The sequence below is a fragment of the Talpa occidentalis genome, unplaced genomic scaffold, assembly GCF_014898055.3.
Source record: "Talpa occidentalis isolate TD23 unplaced genomic scaffold, MPIMG_talOcc4v2.1 talOcc4.10, whole genome shotgun sequence".
NCBI lineage: Eukaryota > Metazoa > Chordata > Mammalia > Eulipotyphla > Talpidae > Talpa > Talpa occidentalis.
Window position 1 is genome coordinate 97,359,101 of NW_023600993.1, and position 6,568 is coordinate 97,365,668.

The following is a 6,568-nucleotide window of genomic DNA, read 5'->3' on the forward strand; positions in this document are numbered from 1 at the left end:
ACTATTTTATTTCCAGTTACCAGTAATTGAAATTTTTTTCCCCCTTCCCTTTGGGCAAAGTTAATGGATTGACACTGCCTTATTAGCACCTCGGATCTTCATTGGCAGCTCCTTCCTGGGGCTGGCGTCTCCTCCTGCGAGGTGCCCTTGGGGGGCTGGGGTGGTCAGGGTGGTTTGCTGATGTTTCTCTATGCTCCCCCAGGAGGCAGGCAGGGAGTTGGGGTTAAGGGAAGGAGGGGGTACAGTCCACAATCCGGAGACCGCAGGCCAACGCATGGTGCCCTTGGAGAGGAGCGTCTCGCTTTTGATCACTTGGGCGCTCAGGGAAGGTGGACCCCACGTTAGTTTACAGCCAGTGACCTCTGGGCAAGTTCACAGCAGTAGGTGGTATAGATGCTCAGACCTGGACACACATGCCCCTAGCGGGTGTCGGTCAGCAGGGAGCAGCAGCAGCCTTCAGGGCCTTTTCGGAAGCTGGCCTGAGCTTCCCATTACCCCCCCCTCTCAACCTACATTCCTTAACTATGTCACCCGCCTGGCTCCCAAGTATTCCTGACTTCACCTGGAGAAGCCGGCATCGGATCCCATTCTTGGAGGAATGACTCAGAGAATTTCAAAATGGAGAAGCCAAGGCAGCCGGGGGCCAGGGAGGGCTGGGGGGGCAGGAGGAGGGCTGCCACAGAACTGCCTGAGTGGGGAGCTGGCACTTTGATCACAGGGGAAGCTCGTTAGATGTGGTGGTAAGAGCTGAGAGGCAACCCAGGAGCCCCTCATTGGCAAGTGTCTCTCTCCGGTTTGGAGCCAGGTGGAGACAAGGAATCAGCAGGCCTGGGATAAAATGGCTGCCTCTGACTCCCCTCTGGGCTTCCTGAAGGAGCTCTGGGAGCCTGTAAGAGAATGAGCAAGACCCTTGGCCTTCCAATGAGATGCTGCTGTGAAGCCCTTCTCAGACCTCTCCGCCAATTGCTTACCAAGTTTTCCAGCTCACACTCACCAAGTTTGACCTGGAGGGAGCGCCCTTCATGGCCCAGAAGCCAAGAAAGCTATTTGGAAGTTTCCCAATAGAAAGCGACACAGAGAGAGAGTGAGAAAGATTGAGAGATTAAGAGAGAGAGAGAGAGAGAGAGAGTGGGAGCGAGCGCCCAAATCCCGGCACAAGCAGTGATTTGGAGACAGCATGGAGAGTGTCAGGGTGAAGGGGGATTCACAGCATGACAGATTTCAGGGTGCTGACCCCAAGCACCTGGGGTCTGCAATCCTCACCTTTCAGCTCTAAGGTCTGCATCCTGGCAGGACTGACATGAACACCACCCTGGCTGGAGGGTGACAGATCTCAAGTCCAGCCCAGCACTGAAAGCTGGTGCCTTCAGCAGTGTGAACGCTCTGGGCAGCTGGACTCCTCGGTAAAGTGGATGCCCAGCATCACAACCCAGCCCTCATGCCGAAAGCGTGGCCGAGGGCCAGGAGCTTCAGCGTCCCCATGGAATGGGTAGAAACACAAACTTCAGGCCCCACCCCAGACCCTTTAATCCAGAACCCGTGTTCTCGCAAGGTCTTCAGTGAATTGTGTGTGTCTTAAGTTTTGACAAGCATTGGTGGAACTCCTGGGGCTTTTGTGAGGAGTCCATGACAATTCACTGAAGCAACACGTTGTCTTGAGCACCTACTGTGTGCTGGGCTCTGTGGTTAACGCTGGGAGCACAGCAGTGGCCATCAGAGGTAAGACCCCAGCTGTTGGGGAATTGGCTTCAAGTGGGGAGAGACAGACACACAGACAAGGTAAATACATAAAGTACGGAATATCTAGAGAGTGGTAGGCATGAAGGAGAAAAATAAAGCCATGCTCCCAGGTGGGAGCTGGCAGGTGAAGATTTGCGGTGGTTGATAGGAGGACAAGAACCTGACATCAGGGGCCCCAAAAGCACATGCAGGGCCACTACAGTAAAAGCACACTGTGGGGTTTAAAAGATCATCAAGGAGGCCCATGTGGCTGAGATGGGGTAAGTGAAGGGAAAGTGCTAGAAGTTGGGAGAGAAGCCAGGGTGAGGCAGATGACCTGTGACTCCAGAAGTCACCCAGACCCCTGGCTTCTCCCCCATCTAGAGGTGGTGATGGACGTGCTGGCCTGTGGGATTCCACTAGGGGGTGCAGCACCATGGTTGTGATGGCCGCTGCTACTTAGAGTTGTGAAGACAGGTTGGACTCCTTGAAGTTTCAACTTTGCTATCCTTGCTCCAGAATCCTTTCCCTGACTCCTCTAGCTGGAGGGAGTGCCACCGTTCCAGCACCCACAGCCTCCTGAAAGCTCCTGGGTGGGGCTGGGTGGGGCGTAGGCCCGTCCTATTGCCATCATATCCTGGAGTCCAGCATCATACTTGGCACTTAATAAGTGCTCAATAAGTACTTGTCAGTGGAAGCACTGAATGTGCACTCAGTGTAACAACGCCTGGGTATGAAAGGGCAGGAGTGCTCAGGGAGGGGGAGCATGTGGTGGAGGGGGAGTGGCAGGGCATTGTTAGAAACAAACGTCTTATTGCTTTGTCCATTCAAGTCACCCCCCGGAGCCTGACGCCCAGGATGGGATGAGAGTGACACAGCTGGGGAAGGTGACTCGGAGGCCACAGGAACTCTATGCCAAGAAATTCTGTTTTGTTTGTTCTTTTATGCCAAACCTGATGAGGCTCCTGTCCTCCAGCCTCAGGGCTGCCACGGCCTTCAGTCCAGGCTCCTCCATAAACCTTTCTCACCAACAGCCATGCCCAGGTACTCAGAGACGGTAACTGTGCACGCTCAGCCTGCACAGCCCACTAGGGACAGAGCCCAGGGCTGCGGTTCCAGCCCAGATGACCTTAGCGCAGGGGAATGTTGGAGATATTTTTGGATGCCATGCCTGGGAGGCAGCTGCTGGCATCTGGTGGGTGGAGGTCAGGGATGCCGCTAAACACCCTACAATGCGGAGTGGTCCTCCCCAGGAGATACTCAGCTGGGCCACGTGTCAGCAGGCATGATTGTCCCCTGAGGAGCCTTTTCAGATATATTTTCTAATTTCTCTTCCAATGAAACTTTAATATCACTGCAAATACTTTTGAAAAGTTTCCAGAACCCAATTGCAATGTGGGTACACATGGAGGTTTCCCCATACCAACCAGCAATTCTCAGACACCAGTTGTCTGAGATGTTTAAGATTCAACTTAATTCAACTCCATTCTGGCATTATCTACCTGAAGACAGTATTGGATTCTGTAGGAAAAAGGGCTGTTTGCCAAGACTGCCCTGCACTTTAGATACCAGTTCAAAGTCCACGCTGCTACTGGGGGTTCTGCCCCACTGGCTGGAAGTCAGAGGTTCCCATTAACCCCTCCATAGGCTCAATGAATTTGCCAGAGCAGGTCACAGAACTCAAGACACTCGTTTACTCACTAGTAATTACAAAGGATATAAGTTAGGAACAGCCAGATGGAAGGAGGTACAGGGCAAGGCATAAAGAAGGGGTGTGGGGCTTCCCTGCCTCTCCAGGCACTATTCTCCCAGCACCTCCCACTGTGTGCCACCTGGTCCTTTTTAGTTTTCATGGAAGCGTCATTACATAGATCTGATTGCTTAAACCCTGGCCACTGGGGATGGATTTCACCCCAGTTCCTTTCTCCTCCATAGAGGTCTCGGGGTAGGACTGGAAGTTCCAACCCTCTAATCACACAGCTTATTCATCTGAATGACCAAATAATTCTTTTGAATCACTATAGCATACCTGTATATCTGTTTATGTACTCGGAGTATAGCTGTGTTTTATACATAAAAAGGAGGATTTTGAAGTGTCCATTAACAGACACATGGATAAACATGTGATAAGTACATACAATGGAATATTACTCAGGCTTAAAAAAGAAGAGGATTCTGACATCTGCTGAAACGTGGATGAACCCAAAAGACATTATGCTAAGTGAAACAAGTCAGCCACAGAAGACAAATGCTGCGTCAGGTGATTATAAGAAAGTAGAATGTGTGTTGAGGGTGGGGGGAGCTGTTGTTGAATGGGGGTCAGTTTTGTGGATGGAAGGTGGATGGTCATACAACAATAGGGGTGTACTTAAAGCTACTGAGCTCTATGTAGAAAATAATATGGCCAGTGCTATGCCATGTATTTTACCACACTTAAAGAGCAATATTTTTTCAGCATCCACCCACACACACACTACTGCACCACCAAGCATCAATTCTGGCCCTCCAACCCAAGGACAGAGTATCGCCGACTTTGAGAATGTACAGCCAAGAGAGGTCCTGACACAGGACACACACGTGTTTGGTTGTCCGTGGCAATGCGGTTGGAGGAGATAAGAGTTGGAATGACCTGGGTACACCCCTAGAGACTGCGGGAGGGGTGGTGCCTGCCTCGCCATGCTGGATGGAGGTGCTATGGAAGACACTTCGGTCATGGCTCAGAGGTTCCACCGACAGACTATCTAGGTTTTCAGCAAAGCAGCTCTCTGTTTCTTCTAATTGACAAGTCCAGAACAATCTCCAACTGACCAGTTTACAGGATGTCAGATCACTCTGACCAATGCAAACTAGAGTCGCTGTTCCCATTTGCTTTCTCTCTTCTCACTTATAAATCCTGGTTTGGCTTTGGTTCCTTGAAGCAGTCAAAGGACTTGAGTCTTTTGCATGTGAGCGATAAACAGTATGCAAATAGCTAAATGGCTCTGGATTGATTATTCTTTAACAGTAAATAAAATGTGCCAGATGTACACTGAGAAAGATTATGAAACTGTTACAACCCATGCCCCAGATGAGCACACAGCAATACAGAGAGATCTAGAAAATACCCAGCAGTACCATTTCACAGAAGCTAAAAACAGATGCACACAAAGCAGTTATACATGTTTTGCAAAACACACACACTTGGCAGGCCTGCCAAGGGGAGGAGGCGGGATGGAGATGAGAGGCCCTGAATGGATTTATGAAACAAGAGCAGGATCTTGCGTAGTCAAGGGTGAGGATGTGAATCATGGAGGAGAAGGACTGCCTTAGCCTCTGCACCTGTGAGAAACAGAACAAACAAAGAGGGAACGCAGGCCATGCATAAAGCCACATGTACCATTTGAAAGTCCATGCACACAAAGCTACATTTGCATATCTCAGCAAAATTGTACAAATCAAAAATGGACAGAAAGCACATCTGAACCATTGATGATGGGAGGTGGATGTGGAAGGGGGAATAAAGGAAAGCAAACACACAAACGAACCTGTCAATCAAGGATTGGGGTTTGTCTGACCCAATTATGATATGATGCCATTAACTGAGGCATTTGCCTAACTCCATTCTCACCGCCCAAGGTTCAACACAGCCCCAAACAGTCAGCCATAAAGTGTCAGCCTGATTCACCTTGATCAGTTAAGATGCTGTCAGTTACAACCAATTGATTCTGCTGAATTCACTCAAACCTATACAGGGTCACTTACTTAAATAGAGGCTTTGGGGTCCCCTGAGCTCTCAAGGCTGAACTGGCAGGCTTTGTGCCAGCCCCAACACGAGGCCATCTCTCCCTCTGTCTTCTCTCAGCTCCTCCCTGAGTTCCTGCTTCTTTCTCCTTCATCTTCAGATCCACTCTCTACTTCAGATCTACTTTCTCTGCATCTACTTAGAGAATAGTAGTCAATATTTTTGATGCTGGTTCAACACACACAATCATGCCATTATTTGCAGGAATGAAATGGGGCTTTAGGGTTGACGTAAGGAGATGCCTATGACATATTTTTTAATAAGAGGACAAGGTGCCGAAAAGGGTGCAATATAGAATTCCATTTTTACAAAATAAAGAATAGTTGAAAAAAATCTAATCTATTTGCATATGTTTGTGTGTGTCATCTAGATGTCAACATAGATATTAATATAAGCCAAAATAAAAATATTTAGGACAAAACAAGAATATCTGAAAGGCTGTATGTTGGGTTGTTAACTTGGGTGACTTGGAGCTGGTAGATCTTGAAGTAGGTCAAAGTGGAGGAGGTAGAAAAAGGGAAGCAGGTATTGCTGTAAAAAATGCATAGCATCACATGCACTCATTTATGTAAAGTTGTGTATAAAAAGGAAATAAAGCAAAAGAATTAAGAAAGAAAAAGAGAGAGAGCAAGGGAGAGATACAGCCAGTCTAAGATGCAAATCCTTATATCACTTTCTAGGTTTCCAGGGAGGGATTCTGATTGGTCCAATTTGGATCAGAAGCCACCTTTTGACCAATTAACAGTGACCAGGAAGCAGAACCATTGCATACATATGTGCCTGTTCCCATTTTATCCCTATAGCTGAGAGGAAGAAAAGAAAGTTCCAGAAACTTGGGGTAGCTACTCACATAGAACAAGTTTTCCACTGTTTTTCCCCTCCTCTCAATTCCTAGAACCTTTAGAGGAAGGACTAGAGGAGAAGGGGTGGGGGGCGTGGACCAAGTAAGATCTGGGGGAAATTTGGGGATTGACCAGGGTCTGAGGCAGGGACGGCATATGCAAAGGTCCTGTGGCAAGGCAGAGCATGGAACCATCAGGGATCGTTCAGTAATTCAGGAGACTGGAG